The sequence below is a fragment of the Schistocerca serialis genome, chromosome 6 (genome assembly GCF_023864345.2).
Source record: "Schistocerca serialis cubense isolate TAMUIC-IGC-003099 chromosome 6, iqSchSeri2.2, whole genome shotgun sequence".
Lineage (NCBI taxonomy): Eukaryota > Metazoa > Arthropoda > Insecta > Orthoptera > Acrididae > Schistocerca > Schistocerca serialis.
Window position 1 is genome coordinate 283,739,945 of NC_064643.1, and position 21,769 is coordinate 283,761,713.

The following is a 21,769-nucleotide window of genomic DNA, read 5'->3' on the forward strand; positions in this document are numbered from 1 at the left end:
CCTCGAAAACACCTAGAAAATAATTCACCTACTTTCATTACTCACACTGAAGCCTCCCTAGTTGATCACATTATTTGCACACCGCAAATTGCTAGTCACTGAAGTGAAATGGAAATAGGTGATAGCATTTCCAGCAACCACCTCCCTATCATCATAAAAACAACGGTTATTACCCATTTCAAAACTGGGAACACTTTCATTGACTCCGAAAATTTTAATATAGAAAACTTCAGAACAAAATTTTTAAGCAAAAAGGCCAACACGACAGCCATTAACACTAAACAAGACTTTGACAACTATAACCAGCTAATCGTCCAAACAATACAATCTGCTGCCACTAACAAGGTACCAAAGAAGACCACTGTAGAACACCAGAACAGCCTTCCTACACATATTCTGAATCAAAGTAAAAAGAAAATTGTATAGATAAATAAATTGTCAACCTAATGAAAGAGCAAAAACGGAATGGAACCGTGTTAACAATCTAGTTAGATCAGAGATTCACCAATTCAGAACAAATAGATGGGAACGTGAGTCGCAAGGACTTCACACGCTTAAGCCCACTCTCTTTTAGAATAAATTCAAGAGAATAATGGCCAAAACCGTCACCGAAGAACCGGTTATACAAATCGACGACCATTTCACGACGGACGAAGCGGATAAGGCTGATATAGTCCGCGATTTACTCGAAAAAACAGACGATCATCTACAGAACCCCAAATTTAACGACAACGACGAGGAAATTATTACTAGGGAACTTAAGTCACTTTCGTACAAAAATACCACACCAGCCGATCGTCCACTATTGAAAGAAATAACAGAATATGAAATATCCTCTGCCACATTAAGCGGCAAAACTACAGCTTCTCGAAATGACGTCATTGGACCATTTCAACTCAAACTCATTCTACCACAGGGACTTGTTCAAACACTAAAACCTTTATTTAATGCAGCCTTAACTCAGAAAAACTGTACCATCCCATTGGAAACATGAGCCTATTAGAATGACTCCGACATCTGGAAAACCCAAAAATAGCCTTAACTCACACAGATATACCAAATTACTTCCAGTAATTGATATAACCTTTGAACAATAGTTAACCACGGACTACAACAGTTTTCAGAAGACAACAGCATTATAACACATGAAAAAGCTGGTTTCAGAAACAGTCACAGTACCGCTGATCCATTATGAAGACTAACTAACAAAGTAGCAGAGCAACTTAAGGGATGCGACTGTTACCCTCTTTCTGAACATATAACGCGCCTTTGATGAGGTATGGCATGCAGAACTTCTTCACAAAATGCTAAAATACAACTTCCCACATGAAATTGTACAATTAATAGCTAACCTCATTGGAAACAGAAAAGTACAAGTGCAAGTTGGGGATCAAAAATCGTCGAACCTCAGACTCAAATCCGGAGTCCCTCAGGGTGCCGTCGTCACCCCGTTGTCTTATACGATGTATACAACTCTCATCCCAAGACACAGGTGGTGAAATGTACGCGGATGACATCATTTACTGGTGTCATGGACTCAGTGAACAAACCAACTGCTGCATCATCAAACTTGAAATGGAAAATCCTACCTAATCCAACCAAAAGTCAAGTTATTCTGTTCAGACATAGAAATCTTACTAATAGCCAACAACAGGATTCCATAAATCTCAACATTCGACTTTAGGGACAAGAATTACTCCACAGCAGAACGTCAAATATCTTAGAATCTATCTAGATGAACTCTTGAATTGTAAGAAAAATGACTGGGAAGATTAAACAAGCTGAAAGCCGACTTAATTTAGTACGTCTCATGAAAGACCAAACACGCAGAGTGGAGCAACCAGTTTCCCTTCCCAAATATAAAATATTTGTCCGACCCATTCTCGGATATGGGTCTCAAGCATCGATTTAATCATCTAACCAAACGGGAAAAATTCTATTTGCTGACTGGAGGATGCCTCGAGTAGTGGGAGATCTACGCTATGAGTTTCCAACTAGCTCCCTCACGGAACATATAAAACCAAGGACCAAAGGCTGAATAGACTACTTAACAGTGGAGTTAAAAAATCACTCTTGCAGCACGGGCCTACAACGTTCAATTTTCCGAAATTCAAATATGCATTTACTCCCCACAGTAATCTCGAAGCAGTATGGAATTCACTCAAACAGAATTCCTTGCAAAACGAAGAAATCACTAAATTTGTCAACAGATCAAGAACACCTACAAGGATTTGGGGTGATGTAGCAGCCTGATATAGAAAGAACAACTTACTGACCAAAATTACCTCAATCAACTCCTATAGAAGAAACAATATTCTCTATATCGACTAGGTTTTCAAATTTCTATATGTTATACAGAATTAGATGGGAATTTTCCACATCAATAAAATTCCAAGATCACAATGTAACGTTGTCAAGACCGCTGTGGTAATGTGAAGGTACAAAAGCCGAACAACCTGCAACCAATACCAGCTTGGGTTTTTTCGACCAAAGGTTTTTCCCTCAGACGTCAGGCAAATCCTTGGATTCGGAACGGAGGAAAGTCAGTGAACATCACCTTCCACTCAACTGTCCATCCAAAACCAATTACAAATCCTACAAAATTAAATAGGCACCCAACTGTCATAAATAAATGGTAGCACAACAGCACAAGCTACAACTATTGGCTGAAAAGGGCTATGCTCTCCTACATCCTCCCCAAAACACAATGAATTGTGACAAACCAGAATACCACTAATTTATACCGATATCATCGGCTGAAAACCACTATGCCTTTCTGCAATCATCACCAGTCCCTCTCCCCTGGCGAGACAAAAAAAGACACTAATTAGACGTCACATGGCACAGTTACCGACTGATCATCTATTTTTTTCTCGTACACGCAACGCAATACATTTAATGTTTCAGAGTGTTTTTAATTTCGTAGAAGTAACGCAACAGATTTAATATATTCGAGTATCTCTAATTTTACATAACAAAATTTGACCATTCAGTCAAAACAGAAAAGTAGTTTAACGAGTCGAATAACTGTATAAATATCTTTGTAATTTCACATTTTCACCTGTTTTATCTACATCTACATCTACATCCATACTCCGCAAGCCACCTGACGGTGTGTGGTGGAGGGTACTTTCAGTACCTCTATCGGTTCTCCATTACATTCCAGTCCCGCATTTTCGTGGATAGAAAGATTGTCGGTATGCCTCCGTGTGGGCTCTAATCTCTCTGATTTTATGCCCATGGTGTCTTCGCGAGATATACGTAGGAGGGAGCAATAAACTGCTTGACTCCTCGGTGAAGATATGTTATCGAAACTTCAACAAAATTCTGTACCGAGCTACTGAGCGTCTCTCCTGCACAGTCTTACACTGGAGTTTATCTATCATTTCCGTAACGCTTTCGCGATTACTAAATGATTCTGTAACGAAGCGCGCTGCTCTCCGTTGGATCTTCTCTATCTCTTCTATCAGCCCTATCTGGTACGGATGCCACACTAGTGAACAATATTCAAGCAGTGGGCGAACAAGTGTACTGAACCTACTTCCTTTGTTGTCGGACTGCATTCTTTAGGATTCTTCCAATGAATCTCAATCTAGCATCTGCTTTACCGACGATCAATCTTATATCATCATTCCATTTTAAATCACTCCTAATGCCTACTACCAGATAATTTATGGAATTAACTGCTTCCAGTTGCTGACCTGCTATATTGTAGCTAAATGATAAAGGATCTTTCTTTCTATGTATTCGCAGCACATTACACTTGTCTACATTGAGATTCAATTGACATCCCCTGCACCATGCGTCCGTTCGTTGCAGATCCTCCTGCATTTCAGTACAATTTTCCATTGTTACAACCTCTCGATATACTACAGCATCATCCGCAAAAAGCCTCAGTGAACTTCCCTTCTTATCCACAAGGTCATTTATATATATTGTGAGGAGCAACGGTCCCACGACACTCCCCTGCGACACACCTGAAATCACTCTTGCTTTGGAAGACTTCTCTCCATTGAGAATGACATGCTGCGTTCTCTTGTCCAGGGACTCTTCAATCCAATCACAGAATTGGTCTGATAGTCCATGTGCTCTTTACTTTGTTCATTAAACGACCGTGTGGAGCTGTGTCGAACGCCTTGCAGAAGTCAAGAAACACGGCATCTACCTGGGAGCCAGTGTCTATGGCCCTCTGAGTCTCGTGAACGAATAGCGCGAGCTGCGTTTCACACGATCGTCTTTTTCGAAACCCATGCTGATTCCCACAGAGTAGATTTCTAGTCTCTAGAAAAGTCATTATACTCTAACATAATATGTGTTCCAAGATACAGGTCTGTAGTTCTGCACAGCTGTTCGACGTACTTTCTTGAAAACGGGGATGACCTGTGCCCTTTTCCAACCCTTTGGAACGCTACGCTCTTCTAGAGACCTACGGTACACCGCTGCAAGAAGGGGGGCAAGTTCGTTCGCTTACTCTGTGTAAAATCGAACTGGTATCCCATCACGTCCAGCGGCCTTTCCTCTTTTGAGCGATTTTAATTGTTTCTGTGTCCCTCTGTCGTCTATTTCGATATCTACCATTGTGTCATCTGTGCGACAATCTAGAGAAGGAACTACAGTGCAGTCTTTCTCTGTGAAACAGCTTTGGAAAAAGACATTTAGTATTTCGGCCTTTAGTCTGTCATCCTCTGTTTCAGTACCATTTTGGTCACACAGTGTCTGAACATTTTGTTTTGATCCACCTACCGCTTTGACATAAGACCAAAATTTCTTAGGATTTTCTACCAAGTCAGTACATAGAACTTTACTTTCGGATTCATTGAACACCTCTCGCATAGCCCTCCTCACACTATATTTCGCTTCGCATAATTTTTGTTTCTCTGCAAGGCTTTGGCTATGTTTATGTTTGCTGTGAAGTTCCCTTTGCTTCCGTAGCAGTTTTCTAACTCGGTTGTTGTACCACGGTGGCTCTTTTCCATCTCTTACGATCTTGCTTGGCACATATTCATCTAATGCATATTGTATGATAGTTTCGAACTCTGTCCACTGATCCTCAACGCTATCTGTACTTGACACCAAACTTTGGTGTTGAGCCGTCAAGTACTCCGAAATCTGCTTTTTGTCACTTTTGCTAAACAGAAAAATCTTCCTACCTCTTTTAATATTTCTATTTACGACTGAAATCATCGATGCAGTAACGGCTTTATGATCGCTGATTCCCTGTCCTGCGTTAACTGCTTCATATAGTTCGGGTCTGTTTGTCACCAGAAGGTCTAATATGTTATCGCCACGAGTCGATTCTGTTGAACTGCTCAAGGTAGTTTTCAGATAATGCATTTAAAAAAAATTCACTGGAATTTTTGTCCCTGCCACCCGTTATAAACGTTTGAGTCTCCCTATCTACATCCGGCAAATTAAAATCTCCACCCAGGAATATAACATGGTCAGGAAATATACTCTACATACTTTCCAAATTTTCCTTCAGGTGCTCTGCCACAACAGCTGCTGAGCCAGGGGCCTATAGACACATCCAATTACCACGTTTGAGCCTGCTTTAACCGTAACCTTCACCCAAATTATTTCACATTTCGGATCTCCATCAATTTCCTTCGATATGATTGCACTTTTTATCACTATAAACACGCCTCCCCTTCACTGTCCAGCCTGTCTCTGCGGTATAAATTCCAATCTGAGTTTAGAATTTCATCACTCTTTACATCTGGTTTCAGCCAAGTTTCTGTCCCTAGTACTATGTGGGCATTGTGACCGTTTATTAATGAGAGCAGTTCTGGGACCTTTCTATAGACGCTCCCGCAGTTTACTGTTACCACATCAGTATTGTTATTCCCTGTTGCGTTTTGCCTACTACTATCTTGTCGCGTCTCAGGTGACGTCTTGTCGGGCCTATGGAGGGAATTCTCTAACCTAAAAAACCCACATGTGCACTCTACACGTACTCCACTACCCTTGTAGCCGCTTCCAGCGTATAGTGCACGCCTGACCTATTCATGGGGACCCTACATTCCTCCACCCGATAGCGGAGGTCGAGAAATTTGCGTCCCAGATCTCCGCAGAATCGTCTGAGCATCTGGTTTAAGCCTTCCACTCGGCTCCAAACCAGAGGACCGCGATAGGTTCTGGGAACGATACTACAAATAGTTAGCTCAGATTCCACCCTGCAAGCGATGCTTTCTGCCTTCACCAACTCCGCCAACCGCCTGTATGAACTGAGGATTACCTCCGAACCCAGACGGCAGGAGTCATTGGTACCGACACGAGCAACAATTTGCAGTCGGGTGCACCCAGTGCTCTCTGTCGCCGCCGGAAGGGCCTCCTCCACATCTCGGATGAGACCCCCCGGCAAGCAGACAGAGTGAACACTGACCTTCTTCCCCGACCTTTCCGCTATTTCCCTAAGCGGCTCCATCACCCGCCTAATATTGGAGCTCCCAATCACTAATAAACCCCTCTCCGCGTGTGCCTGATTAGACCTTGCTGAAGGGGCGGCCACATGTCCACTCACAGGCAGAGCGGGCGATGCCACACGTCCAGCCTCCACATTGACCCTCCGCCTCGTGCGCCGCGAACGCCGCTGAACCCGCCACTCCCCTTGGGGAGAGGGTGGCCCAACCGCGCCCAGTACCAGCGAAGATGTCTCGACAGCAGGGACAGTGGGTGAAGCATGTAACACCTGGGGTGTACCATGCGACGCACCAGATTCCCCACTGCCGCTACACTCCGAGGCAGCAGCCTGTAGACGGCTGACCGCGGCCATCAACACGTTCAGCTGTTCACGAACAGTGGCCAGCTCCTCCTGCGTCCGTACACAGCAGTCACACATCCTATCCCTCCCAAGAAATCAATTTACTGTAAATGAAATGGAATGTCGTGTGGCTAGGGCCTCCCGTCGGGTAGACCGTTCGCCTGGTGCAAGTCTTTCGGTTTGACGCCACTTCGGCGACTTGCGCGTCGATGGGGATGAAATGATGATGATTAGGACAACACAACACCCAGTCCCTGAGCGGAGAAATGTAGAGAGTTAAACAAATTTTAACTAGACTACTAATTCACTAAAGGCGGCTGATAGTTGACTAAACTGTGGTTGCTTGACATTTCTTGTAGAAAACAATGAAAATAGCACTACCTGTCTCTGGACTGTATTGAAAACAAACACTAGCATGACTGGCACTATGGTTGACTAAAGGGACTCTCTCTGACTGTATTCAAAACAAATACGAAATCTATGGAAGACTATTACTAGCACTCGACAATTAAAGCTTCCTAAAAGAAAAACACACGGAAGAAGAAGTGACAAGTAAGAAAAATACAGTTAATACTTAAATTAACTATGATTGTGTGTGTGTTAGTGTGGAACTGTCACCTATCTTAAGCAGAGCAGAAATAGGTTAGTCACGTATAAATTTTGCGAAAGCACTTGTCTAGTATGAATTATTTTGGTGGTATTGTAGTATTTCGAGTGTTGGTTACTGATAAATACAGAGCATTTCATCAGGCGTTCTGAGCACTATGGGACTTAACATCTGAGGTAATCAGTCCCCTAGACTTAGAAACTACTTAAGCCTAACTAACCTAAGGGCATCACACACATCCATGCCCGAGGCAGGATTCGAACCTGTGACCGTAGCAGCAGCGCGGTTCCGGACTGAAGCGCCTAGAACCGCTTGGCCACAGCGGCCGGCGTTAGATTGCCTTAAGGCAAATTTTCACGATTATAGGTTTACCTTTTCACTGAAAGTAATGTTAAGTGAAGTGGGTAAGTGAGAGGTTACAAATCCAAACTTTGTTAAGTCCAATCTTCAGTCGATCATATGATTTTTTTCTCACTTATTGCTTCTTTTAGTTTTAGCATTTATTTGTACCTTTGGAAAATTACACGTGGCACCCCGATCCAGAGTTCGTGTTAAATTTTAGGTTTCTATATAAATGGATAAAGCAAGTTGAAAATAAGGTTAGGGATGCTATCTCCAGTAACATATCGCTTAGTACCCACTGCCGTGTTCGAACAAATCCTAGACATGAGTTCAGCTTCAGCTAACGCTAGGCACCGGGTTGTGTAACAATCTAACAGTTTTATCTTGAAAATATATCTCATTGAATTAGTAATCAGCATGGATTACAGACCAGAGAATGGTCAGCGTCAATTACAGACCAGCGAGTGATGAAGCATTTTCTTTTCGTAATCAAAGTAAATATTTGTCAAAGAATCCAGGCTTCTGAAATTTTGTAGAATTATTACTCTATATGCTTTATAAGAAACGAGTATGCAACTTCATTTGTCTTTTAAATGACTCCGTACCTTCTCCTGTACGATCTCGGAAAGATCTAATGTACATGGAATGTATTCCTGTTCGCTGGCAACAATTGACGATTTGTTATACTTAGTCGTGTGTAATTATTTCATAATTTTCCTTTGTCATGAACGTAATTTTCATTTCTGTATGATTACTGCGGCCGAAGGCGTGGAGTTATAACCGGATTGTTCGTCGATGAAAGAACCGAACACTATACGTGTTCTTTCGTTAACTCTTCGTTAATCGAAGAACACCTCTGAGATTATCTTGCCGATCGTTTTCTTTTTCTTACATAACTTTCTGAGTAATACTTATTCTCAAATAATCGGTCACTCATAGTCGAAAATGACGTCACCCAACATACTCACTTACCTGATGTGCTTCCACATTTATTTTTGTTTTACTGACGGTGGTATATTTAAGTGTAAATACTTTCACTTTTTTGAATTATCAAATCATTTGCATTTCACGGTGCTTCCATGAAAAACAAATTTTTAATCTTCATTGAGCCGTGCCTTCTTCTCGCGAAAATTAACTTATGCAAAGTCTTATCTCATTTGCAATATTTTATATCGTCGCTTACTGAAAACCTTTTCATTTAAATATCTCAACATACGAGAAAGGCACGTTTCATCTGGCACCCAATGTGGGGTTCAAAGAAGTGAAATTATTTGTAAAATGTAATTAAAAGCTGTATTGTTTTTCTGTTGCTTGTTTGTTGACCAACGTTGGACAGAAATTATGAATTAATGCTTGCACTGAATATCACAACAGTAAAAGCAACTTTTCCATCGGGGTGGACAAAAAATTTCTGATACCAAATGTAGCAACGGTACATCACTAATAAAGGTAAGTAAGGACACCATACTTCTATCGCTTCCATTTGCAAATCACGATTTTTCAAACAGTTCATTGAATGGTTAATACGTTTTAATTTGCAAACATTTTTAATTAGTAAATTTCATTGTGGAAAATCTTGTAGAAAGTAACAGCCTGCACGGCATGAGGACGAGACAGGCTGACGATGCACTTGTGTGGTTTTACATAGTGGCGTACATTGCCTATTTACGTGTGAAGTTAATCCTACCGTTCGTGATTTTGCTGAATTACTTCGTGTGTTAAAAAATGGTTCAAATGGCTCTGAGCACTATGGGACTTAACATCTGTGGTCATCAGTCCCCTAGAACTTAGAACTACTTAAACCTAACTAACCTAAGGACATCACACACATCCATGCCCGAGGCAGGATTCGAACCTGCGACCGCAGCAGTCCCGCGGTTCCGGACTGAGCGCCTGAACCGCTAGACCACCGCGGCCGGCTTCGTGTGTTATTCGGCAGTGTTGTCGATAGGACAGTGCAGGACATGAATCTTGCCATTTCTGAACGTGAGTCGGATGTGCAATCCCAATGTAGTGACAAAGTTCCGCAAACGAGTGAAATTTCTGATTTGTTTACGGATCTGTTTCACGAATTAGCCAACGTGATGAACGATAATTTTCATCGATTAGCGCAAGAGCAGTCCGTTCAAATGAACACTGCTATTGAGCGGGTTACAAACGAACAGTTAAAAATGAATTTTGAAGAAACTGCTAAAGAGCAGGCTCAACGTATCGATAAAACATTTCATCAGGTTCCAAAGGAACAAGTGGCACAGTTCAGTAACAGCTTCGAAAGCATTAAAACAGAGTATCTGATTTGAAACAAACCTATAAAAGTGCCAGAAGCAGTTAAAACAGCTGACGCCAGCGTACTGAAAAAGGCTCACATGTCGGTGCAGAACGATGTAAAACACTTGACCGAGCAATTTCATTATCCGGCTGTTTAATAAGAATCCAAAATCAGCGAAGGCCCTATCGCACAAGGAACAAAATTTTCCTACGAGGTTAACAGACGTATAAATAGAAAAGATTCTCTGGCTACAGAAAGGCTTGAGACAAGGCCACGTGAAGCTGTGCGGTATGTTGATACAGAAGTCTCGCTAGAACCAGGTGCTTCGGGTGAAACTATCCGAGATGAATTAGGGCATATAAAGTGTGCATTAGCACAAGACCTACCCGAATGGAGCAGCAGCGTGACTATCCAGGTCATTGACCTGCGTCACGAGATTACAGTAATTAAAGCCATAGCACATGACACTGTACATGTTCGCGCATGTGAAATGTACGAGACAATAAATCCTTATAGTGGAGACTGTCGCAATTAAGGAGGACAAGCTGCCCTGCACATCGAATGTCTGAGTTGGTGGCGGCAGCACCCACTTCAATCGCGATATTTCTAGAAGAAAATATTCTAAAGAATCGCCATTTTCAAATATTGTCTTATAATATCACTTCGTAACAGGTAGCCTAAATCTAAATATTGTGTACTGCGACGGCTCGAGGGACATTTTACAATAATAATGACCTGTCTGTTTACCGGTAAAGTATTGTTAGAGGGTAAATGAGATGAAACAAGACTGTGTTTTAATTTTTTAGTGGAATATCGTGAGGTGCAAGCAAAAGAGAAACTCTCAGTTGTAAATAGCCAGAAAATTATCGTCTTCGCCTGCGACAGCGCAACGTTGTAAATAACATCGTTGGTTTGTCAGCGTTCCGTGAATTATAACAAACGTGTATTCCGTGACTTTACTAATGATTTTTTCTGATAGTAGACTTAACTACGGAAGGACATATTTTCAAAGAAGGTGTACTTCTATTGTTAAAAAAGAAACGACAGCTGCCATTGCTGCGAGATATCAGAAAATATTAATTTTTGTCAATATACGCTCTTGTAAGAAGCTGAATTTATACTGTAATAGTTCAGCACGAGAAGAACATTTTTATAAAATAATAATTGTTATCTCGAAAGGTACAATTTTTCTCATTTTTGAAGTGAATATTATGCTCATCTTTCCTCTTCTAGTAATTACGATACAAAGTGCAAGCACGCAGAAGACTCGATTCTGAATGCTAGGTAGTACTGTGCAACACCTGTTTAATAAATGAAAAGCGAAAATTTGTGGAACTTGCCCTATCGACACAGACTACCACAGTCGTTCAGAATCGTACCTGCTTGACTTGCTCTTCAATAGCAGCGTCAAGAATTTTTCAGAGCTACATTACGACGCAGATCTTGAAAAGTTGTTTCTTACGCTGCCTGCAAAGACGAACTTTGGGTGCACTCGATTGTACTCTTGAGACACCACACATTACTGCAAAATTAATAATTTACTCTTTTTCAGCCAAGAAGACAGTAATTAAGATACACAGCACAAAATATTTTAATTTCGATGAAAAGGTCAATTTCAATTTTCATATTCAAAAGTAACACCAAAGGACAGATTTATTTAAATCGTTCAATAGTAGGAAGGGAAGAGAACCTGGTAAGAGTATGGAACAGTAGTTATAATTAATTATGCAACGGAAAGTTTCGAGGTTTCCTGTCTGTTTGTTCTTTTTGCTCTTATCAAGAATACTTAATAATTTTTCTAGTGCCCAAGGGAGGGTCATTAGACTCTCTGGAGAAGCGATCAGCCCATCCCATGGTTTTTACAATGCTTTTAGAGGGATACTTCCCAAAATCTGGAATGAGAAACAAAAGATTAGTTTCACCACTGCTTGTATCCAGAGAGAGCCAGCCCTCTGAGCGACTGAAACTGCAGAAAACTGCATCAGCTACGATCAGTTTAAGAGGGCGTTCTGCTAAATACTTGTGAAGATTCTTAAAGGAGAGATTCCGACAGGTTTTCAATCCTCAAGATTATAGCATCAAACCAGGTAATGACAGGAAATATTTTTAATGGCACATCAGGTGTTGTGTACATAGTTCTGTGTAGTCAGCGCGTACACAACTTTCCCAGTAGAGCGCGCCCCGCTAAGCACAACAGCGCAGACGCAACGCTCGTCCATCTCCGCACTACGAGATGGCGCTGCCTTAGAGATGGACCAAATTCTGCTTCCGCCGCCAATGAGATTGCTGCTAATGTAGAACCTTTTCTCCTCGCGGATCACACTCGCGCAGTGATACATGAACGCGCGAGGTGTTAGAACGAGTGTACAGACCTCCGATTAGTCAGTCTGCATTAGTCTGCATTTATCTGCACCTGTCTATACCAGTCTATTGTCAAGTTTTAGTCTGTGCCTAAAAAGACTACCATATTCCTGTACATAGCCATGAAGATAAATGAATAGACACTTTGTCAAGCATCAGAGATATGTGAGAATAAGATTAACGTACCAAGACCAAAGGAACTTCAGATTGTCAATTGTAAACAGCATCCAGAATCAAGTTACGTAATGGCTATGTTTTTTATTATTTTAATAAATATGTGTGAAAATTAATCAAGTTCTGTTTAAAGTTGGTCATCGTCAATCTGCTACTCTAAGCGTGCAAGTGTCATTTCTATCGTCTGACCTAACGGCAGACGATAAACACGCCACGATAAGACCAAGAGACATATTGCTGACACTCGGCTACTTCGTTAGAGCGACAGGTCAAATAATCTGATGATGTGTGTACCGAAGGTCTTACAGTACGCACACCACATCAGGAAAACGCGCTTTTGGGGTGAGCCCATAGCACACAGACATACTGAGAATACTGAAGGCCACACTACCTATCAATATTCATGACAAATAGATCAATGTTCTAACAATTATATGGAACACTTCTGGAACAGCAACGGTTGTGTACATCCAGTGCATTCCAACGGGCTCTCCAACAATCATAGCCGTGGCAGCAAACATCGTGGCAACGATGCAGCGCCGCAACGACAGTCCTGCGAACTGAAACAGACATGTAAAAATGTAAATTTCGTCGCACTCTAGTAGACGGCAAAGTTACAAAGATAACAGGTACAATTCAAGATACACTGTTAATCGAAATGGGCCATACACAAGCCAGTGCCACCCGCATTATGGCAATCAGTGGCACGCGAACTTTGGGAACCCGCTGCCACACTAAAACAATAACATCGGAAGTAGGCCAATGTCAGATTCGGGTCCATCTTAGAGTTGGATACCACCTCAAAACCAAGTGGTTCTTATACCTGTGGTGGAAGAGGAATGCCCCTCAACTACGAACACCACGTCAAACTGGACGTGACCGCAACGTGCTCCCTGTTGGTCACGGGATGAAATGGGGCACCAGTTCTAATGAACAGCTTTGCGCGCTACAATTTAATGAGAGCAATGACGTCCTATATGAACTCTGTAATGATTTTGGGGAATGCGAAGAATCCACAGAAGAGTTAGTGCAGGCAGCAGTTAATGCTGTTGTGGGCAGATTCTCCACAACACTGACACTTGAAACAGGTGCGAATATTAATGTCATGGCGAACAATTTCTTTCTAAAGAAAAGCTGATCTGATAAAGCGACTGAAGCGATCATATAAAAACCTACTTTTAATTTATTATTTTTCGAATAAACCTTCATCCTATAAGAAACTCTATATCACAAAATGTATGCAACTTCTCAAGGATTGAAGAACAGATGTCAATTACAACTCACAAACAGTATGCAGAAAAAGTAATAATCAAACTCATTTTTTTGAGACGGAAACGATGCTTCAGAAAGATGAGACTTCCTCTTCTGCCTACTTAAATGTTTAAGATCTCGATATATTAGAAGCTATATCCATTACTATTGGTGACTGCATTTATTGTAGAAATCTTCGTCATTACCACACCAAATATATTTCATGATCTCGTATGTCTTAGGCATATGTATCAGAAACTGTCCACACATTGTTTGAAGGCATAACGACCGACTGCTTATCGCATCGTGTCATTTAAGCATTATATTTTCCACAAATCCAATCTGCTGATCTATTTTCACGAAATCAGAACTAATATTCAATACCACTTTTTACGTGAAAGTCAGTATAGTATTTTCAGGGTTAGTGAGTATTCAAGTTCAATAGCCGCTAGGGCATGTGACATCAAATGATCATGATACACTGTATTATAGGTATCTGAATGATGGTGATACAGTAGAGCAGAAAATTTGTTTGTGTCCCGATGTGTCATCTTATTTACCAGATCATACATTCGCATTTGTGGTGTATCTTTTCCAAGGCAAACATTTATTCATGCACCGCATTTCTTTTTCAAAACTTAAATCTAGTTCTCACTTTTCTAGGCAATAAAAGAAAAGTACATTACAGTACCCTCTCTACCGGTTCAAAAGTGTGTAGCACCAGGTGCTATTAGTACCAGAGGTCAGCCGTAAAAAAGCAGGTACAGATTAAAATAGAATTCGAGGGCAGAGCTACAAGATGCACGTTCCTCGTGGTAACTGGACTGTCTGGGAAATGTTTGATCAGATTGGATTTTCTGGGAGGGGGAAAGGCTATTTGATGGTAGATGGGAGAAGTATTGTTTCAGATTTATTGCGAACCAAGGCATGATATAGCAGATTCTGTCAGGGGATGAAACTCAACATACTAAAAATAAAGTGCTATGGACTCACAGTCACCAGTTATGCTCCTGTAGTGCACCAGTGCCACAAACTTATAAATATGTGCAAGGTAACTCAACCCACAGCCACAGGAAGACTGTGGAATCAAAATGTTTAAGTGACCAACAAAGAGGCGAACTAGCTAGTTTATTATTATCCTGTGCCAAAGTCTTTTCCAGTAATCCTGGAATCATAAAGGATATCAGTATCATGTGGTGCTTCGCGAAACGTACAGCTACACCATATCCTGTAATCCTAGAGGGAGACGCTGTAACAAAAAAGTAATGTTTTTAATCCATATGTTGTGCTCAATTCTGTACGTCAAGTGGTGTGCTTTAATCGTGTGTACACGTGCAGCTCAATAAACTCTATGATCCGTAGGCACATATAAACATAGTTACGCATCGAATGGCGCCACAAACACGAAAGTGACAACACAATCTATCACGGGCAGATTACACAGTCTTTTCTTATGGAAAAATTAATTTGAAGGTTTAATGTCCGCAAAATGAAAGACGTAAAGAGCAGTGTGCAGCACAGTAGTAGCTAGTATGTTAACAAAACATCTCAGGTTCCTTTTATGTTGCAATTTCATGGCTTGGTGCAAAGAAATATTATTGTGTGCGTATTTATCACCGATCATTTCGGAGTAAGTTAATTTCTGTGAATTGACGTAGCTGAGATAAAAGATAGCCGTTATGCGGCAACCACTAGAGTTCAATGAAAACTACTGTTAATCTTTGTAAAGAAACAGAATTAAAATGCAAACTTTGTAAGTTATTGTCGCGGCTCCGTGCCGTTTAATATTGACAATATCCAAATAACACTTTGCGTCCGTGCAACTGGCCGACAACAATCATTCACAGACTCGCGCTGTACTGCGCGTTATGATGTTCTGAAAAAGTAAGTCACTAGTTTCGTAACATGTAAGGATGCTAAAGATACATAATAAAGGTTTTAAGAGCAGATCAACACAAATAATTAATCAAAATGCAATGTAAGCACGGTTACGACGTTCTCACGTCTATCCTCATCCAGAAAAAAGAGAGCACATAATTACATTAAATAATTCGACTGTTTCACAGCTATTAATATATTTACATAAAACAACGCCTAGTATAATAATAAGTCGACATTGTTTTTGAATACAACTACTCTGAATGATAAATATTTTTTTCCTTGCATTTTTTCATACGTCTTTCAAGAATCATAAAAATCTTAATTCATAACTAGGACCCGGATTTTAACTACCTAAAAAACAGTGAAATATGCAAGCATTTATGAACTAAAACTTACATAAATATGACCTTAAAAATGAAATATGACTTAATAGAAGTTATTTAAAGCATTCTTGTTTATTTATTTAATTTTTTATTCACCATAAAGTAATACAAAATTCACTTCTCAAAATACGGTAAGTATAGTTCTTTCTTTCTCTAGAGTTTGTGGCTAATTTGCACCTATTTTTTGAATGTCTGAATGTTTTATTTTCTAAACACGAAGTACAGTGAAAAGATCATCTACCGAAACAGTAAAATAATGTTTTTATTTCTACATAGTATTTAAAGCGTTTCACATTATTTAATACCGTATGTCAATCTTCAGTATCTGCAAAGTTGCACTGGATCACAAGTTGCATTTTCAGGTTTTCCATCGTCAAAGATCTACGGTTGCCGCTGAGGATAGTTTTGTATCTGGAAAAGCTCCTCTCCACTTCACAAGACGTCACTGGAGCATATTTGAAGGCAGCCAGGTCACTGGAGTTCAGCTTTGTTTCAGTATCTTTAAATGTTACGGCATTCCCTGAAAGACTGTCACTAATTTTGCACAGTGTAGAATATCCAGGATTCCGTTGAAGAACACATTGCAATTTGGTTTTCACTTTGTCAGCCACATGACCACGAGCTCGACCCAACTCACTCTGCACATGTTGCACAATACTCAGGGCCTCACATAGCTGAGTACCAACAGCTTCCAGTTGTTTGATGGCTTTTGATATCACTGAAAAATTAGCGTTGATGTATGCCAAGTTTCGAGGCAATGTATCTGTAAAAACTTCTTTCACAATTTTGATAGCACTTGACTCATCGCTACCAAGCTCACAGAAGATTGTCTTTATTTGGGTGTAGTTGGTGCAGTAATACTCAGCAGCATTAAGCCAAGAACCCCATCGTGTAAGAACAGGTTTAGGTGGGAGGGGCGTTGAAGGTGCTTGTTCCTTGAATTTCTGCACCCGTAGCGGAGCCTTCACATAGATTTTCTTGCCACAGGAGATTAATATGTCCACGTCAGGGTAATTTGATCGCACCTCTTCGGCAAGTCTGTGTAACGCATGTGCAAGGCAAGAGGCGTCACCATACTGGGGTAGAGAAACTGTAGCCTTTTGGCTGCTTTCACCATATATGAGGCACCATCTGTTACAAGCAGCAAAACGTTGTCTCTTTTTACACCATCCGGCCGCAGTGTCTTCAGAGAGTTGTGAAACAAAATAGCAATCGTCGAATTGTTTACTCTATCTAGAACTTCACACGTTAGTAGGATCTCCAGGATCATCTACTTTTAGAACACCAACAACAACATTTGCAATATATCGCCCACTAATATCAGTAGTTTCATCTATCGACAGCCAGATCTTTTGCTCAGCAATAGTAATTCGTATTTTGTTGAGCACATCATTGTAGCATACGGATAAATAGTTCATTCTCAGTGTTGATTCATCTGGAAGTGGATGTGTTGTGTTCTTCTCCAAGAACCGTCTGAAGCGTGGATTCTTCAACTTTTCCAATGGGATGTCGCAGGACGCGATCATCTCACACAAATCCCTGCAGAATGATTGCACGGTTGACGATTGACCTGTCTGTTCAAATAACAGCATTTGCCTGCTGTTATTTTCAGCACTTCGTTTCACACAGCTGCTGTGTTTAGCGGTATTAAAGTGCTGTTGCCCATTAAAGCGCTTTTCTGCACTAATTTTAACTTCACACAGTTTACAAAATAATATTTTCCCATCAGTAGTAAAGAACTCCTCTCAAAATTCTCAAACATATCCTCGCATCTTCGCGCTGTGGGATCACTTTGCTTTAGGCATGTTGAACAAGGCAAAGGCTGCATTCAAACTGGTTACTGGGAACACCTGGGCGACTGCAATGATTATTACGGCAGAAGCCGCCTTTGTTGGCTCTGAGAGCGTGTTGTCGACTCTGCGTAGCAATATTTTATGTTCGCAAAACGACTGTTGTGGTACGCCGATTTTCTGCTACAGTCCTGAGAAATAAAGCTGTGTACTAATTTATCTGTTTATATTTAATAATAGCACGTTAAATATTGTCTCGTGAGCAACATATTCATTTTCTTATTCGTGTGTCCCGTAACATACGAGAAAAACGGTAAATGCATTTTTGCCAAAAGTTGACGGAAATATGACCTATTATATTAAAAGTCAACGAAATATGGCCTATTACTAAAATTTGTTCAAATATGACTTTGTACGCACAATCAAAATACATTTCCGACACTAAAATGCCTAGATTTGTGTGTAAATTGTTCTAAAATTCACCCTATAGTTCAGAAAAAAATATGACTTGTCATTAAAATCCGGGTCCTAATCATAACATTGTTCGTAATTCCATACGAATAAATATTCTCCTCCACAGAGAAAACAGTAGAATGGCCTCATGTGATTATTGTCACACAAATGCACAATGTGTTTGTGAACAGTCATTCCACTAGCACTGGTTCTGTACTGTTTTTTTTTTTTGTCTCAAAATAGTTCTAGCTGTCATTTTTTAATCAGTAATAGCTGTGAGTAATTTTATATATATAACAACATTGTACTTCCTAGATCTAAGCTCTCCGACAAAAATGTGGGAAGGAAAGAAAAAAAAATCATGTTGTTTATCAAGAAATGTCGCAGTCTATAATAGCTTTTTAAATTTCTATTTATGCAACACCCTTGCACTTACTGTGGCTAAGTTCTTTGACAATAACCTACAAGTTTCTGTATGAGCAACATCTTTACATCTGCTTCATCTAAGTGCTTTGACCACAGCCCACATGTTTGTATGTAAACATAGTGTATTTCACGAGTGCACATCATAGCATTGTAATATGAAGCAATACTTGGTAAAACTGAAATATGGAGGTGAAAATGACCATAAGTGTGTAACTAAGTGGCAAAACTATCAGCACAGCATAGCTGCAATAATGGTGCTTCATCTTTATGCAAGTACAGATATATTTCCGTCAAATGCTGCCTTACCACTTACAATTGTCCCGATTGTATCTGTATAGTCACCAGCAAATATTTTTTTTGTATTTATACAGTGATCTCCAAAAATACAAACATGGACATGAATGTGTAAACACCTGAAGATGGGCGCAAGCCCGAAACCAGTCGTGTGAAAATAAATAACCTTTTATTGTGACTGGTAGCAGATAATTTTCTACACCCCATTAAAAGAACATATTTTTTATATGAAGAACATTATAAAATCCGTTTGTAAAATTGTCTTTTGTGTATGAGAAACAAGAATGAATTCAAAAGTCTTTGCCACGGTAAACAGTTCATACTGATATTGTTTGCGGAAGTACGAAGTTTTTACAATCTTAGTTCGTGAATACGTAAATAATCATTCGTCGGCTGCGTTGGTGGCAGCTATGTGGGTGCGGTGCAGTGGAACAGAAGTCCACGGTTCGATGTGTGGTTGGCCGGTGCGGTGCAATGGCCCGACTCCCGTCGGCAATCAGCTGTTGCGACAGGCTCCGCCCCCAGAGGCGATCATCTGGTCTGGTTCCGCGTGCTCCGTTTGTTGCCGTGACTGTTTCCGCGAGTACATGAAATAGGACCGAACGCAGGAGTAATATCTTACCAGCAATGGTGGTTTAGCTGTAAAGAAGTTTTGTTAGTCTGCATTCAATCCACAGTTATTATTGTGTTTGAATAAATGTTCTCGTATGTTCTATGAAGATGTATTTCAGTCCATGTTTCGTACACGCTTGGGTCGTAGGAACTCATCGTTCTCAGGAACCTACATAAGGCACCATTTTCTATTTTGGCACAGCACTTTTAACATCCCGCATCATCTGTAGATACCGTGGTGAGCGGTTTGTCGAGTAGCAATGCTTGTAGTTGCAGAGTTTAGATGCATTATTTTTAACTGAACTGTCCACCTCACGAGTAAACACAGCTGGTTTCCACTCGCGGGGCACAATTCCAGTCTCTTTCTCGTAATGCACAATTCTAGAGGTATAGAGTGTGAGATGAAGCATTACTCAGCTAAATGCTTAACTGAATAATCGAACCCACAGATAATTACATCAGCCATTTGATTTCTTTGATTACGCAGTTTTTGTCTGTTTGAGACACACACAGTTTAACCCTCTAATAGAGCGTTCATGCTCTTAAAAGCACATTTTGTATTCACGAATTCATACTTCGAATGCCTTTACATCATTCAGTCTGTACATTGTACATGATGAAAAAGAAGTACTGTAAGTAGATAAATTTCTGCAGTTCATGAGCATATATACAAAATGTGACTTGCATTTACATGTTGCGATTTTTAATTTTCAATGCTTTGAGCTTTCGTTCCTTATGGTCGCATCAGAAGTAACATAGCACCCCTTCACGACGGAAACCTGACCATTTGGTCATTCTGGACTAATTCTTGCGGTTTTATATTCATTCGCACTGATTCATTCTGCAAAATCCTGTCACATACAGGACACGGCTGCATCCTGCCAAAAACATTGGAATGTCTGTGGCTTTAGTTAGCACCTCAAAGTCAAACAAAACATTACATACATACAATTACACAAACACAGAAAAAACTTAAAACTACTGACGACAAAGGTAGATATCAAATAACAAAACAAAGTAATCACACTTAAACTACTATTTACATGAGTGAAAATTGTGTTTCTTCTATCACATGACATGGCATATTAACGTTCATTTATTCTGCAGTAATGAAAGGTTTCAAATCACGGTGCGGGTATAATCCTTTCGCCGTTAAAGTTCCTGGATTTGCAAGAAGATAGCAACCTTGATGCGGTATCTTTACAACAAAGTGTGGTTATGTGTATAACAATTGCCGCTTTTTAGTGACTCGTTTTAGACCAAAGGCTTTCGGGTGAGTCCTCAGCAAGACTAGATTGCCCTCTCGGTACTTACGAATAGCCCTCAGTTGTTTGTTAGGGTGGCGACTTCTGATTTACGCCTGTTCGCCTAAGGGTGTCAACGCTTGCTCGATATTTTCCTCTGTTGCCACCCGTCTTGGTATCTCCGAGCTCGTAACATACCTCACTCCCTGGAACTTCTGTATTTGTTCCTCCACATTTTCCGGTCGTGTTCGCACGGGAATGATTGTCTTATTTATTTCGCGCCGTTCAGCACAAGGCGAATGCTATCGTCCGACTTGGCGACGGCAACGAACGAGCTGCTATACGAGCGTAAGGAAGTCTCTTTTATTCCCCACATTATCATCCTCTTTCTTTCTCCAAGGCTCGGCAATATGTCTCGTGCATGTCATAAATGTATCCTTTTATTATGCCCTTTTATTATGCTGCTGACTTTCGTCGAGATAATTCGACTCGATGATCTTAGTATCGATGTCCTTTTTTATGACGTCTATCTCATTCGCGCCGCTCCGTGTGTGTGGGTAGTCGTCCCTCGTATACTCGTAGGGAATGTGCAATAACTTCGGTCGGTCATAAATAACCTATAAACCCCTACAAAACTGTACGTGCAGGCCGGATGTCTTTATCATTTGGCAGTTCTCCAATTCTGCAAGCAATCCTTAGCGAACAGACAGCCCGAGGAAGGTCCGTTTTTGCATCCCCCTCTCTCAAAACGTCCCATCCCAGGTTGCAGGGAACCTCCAAATGCCTTACACCTAGGAATGAACATTTAATTGCTTGTATAACGGTCTACACCTGGTTCTGGATTCGTTGCATTCGTCCACGAATGGCTCCGAAAATTCTGCTGCTCTGCACCGGCAATGACGGTAACTTGGTACCTAGTTTA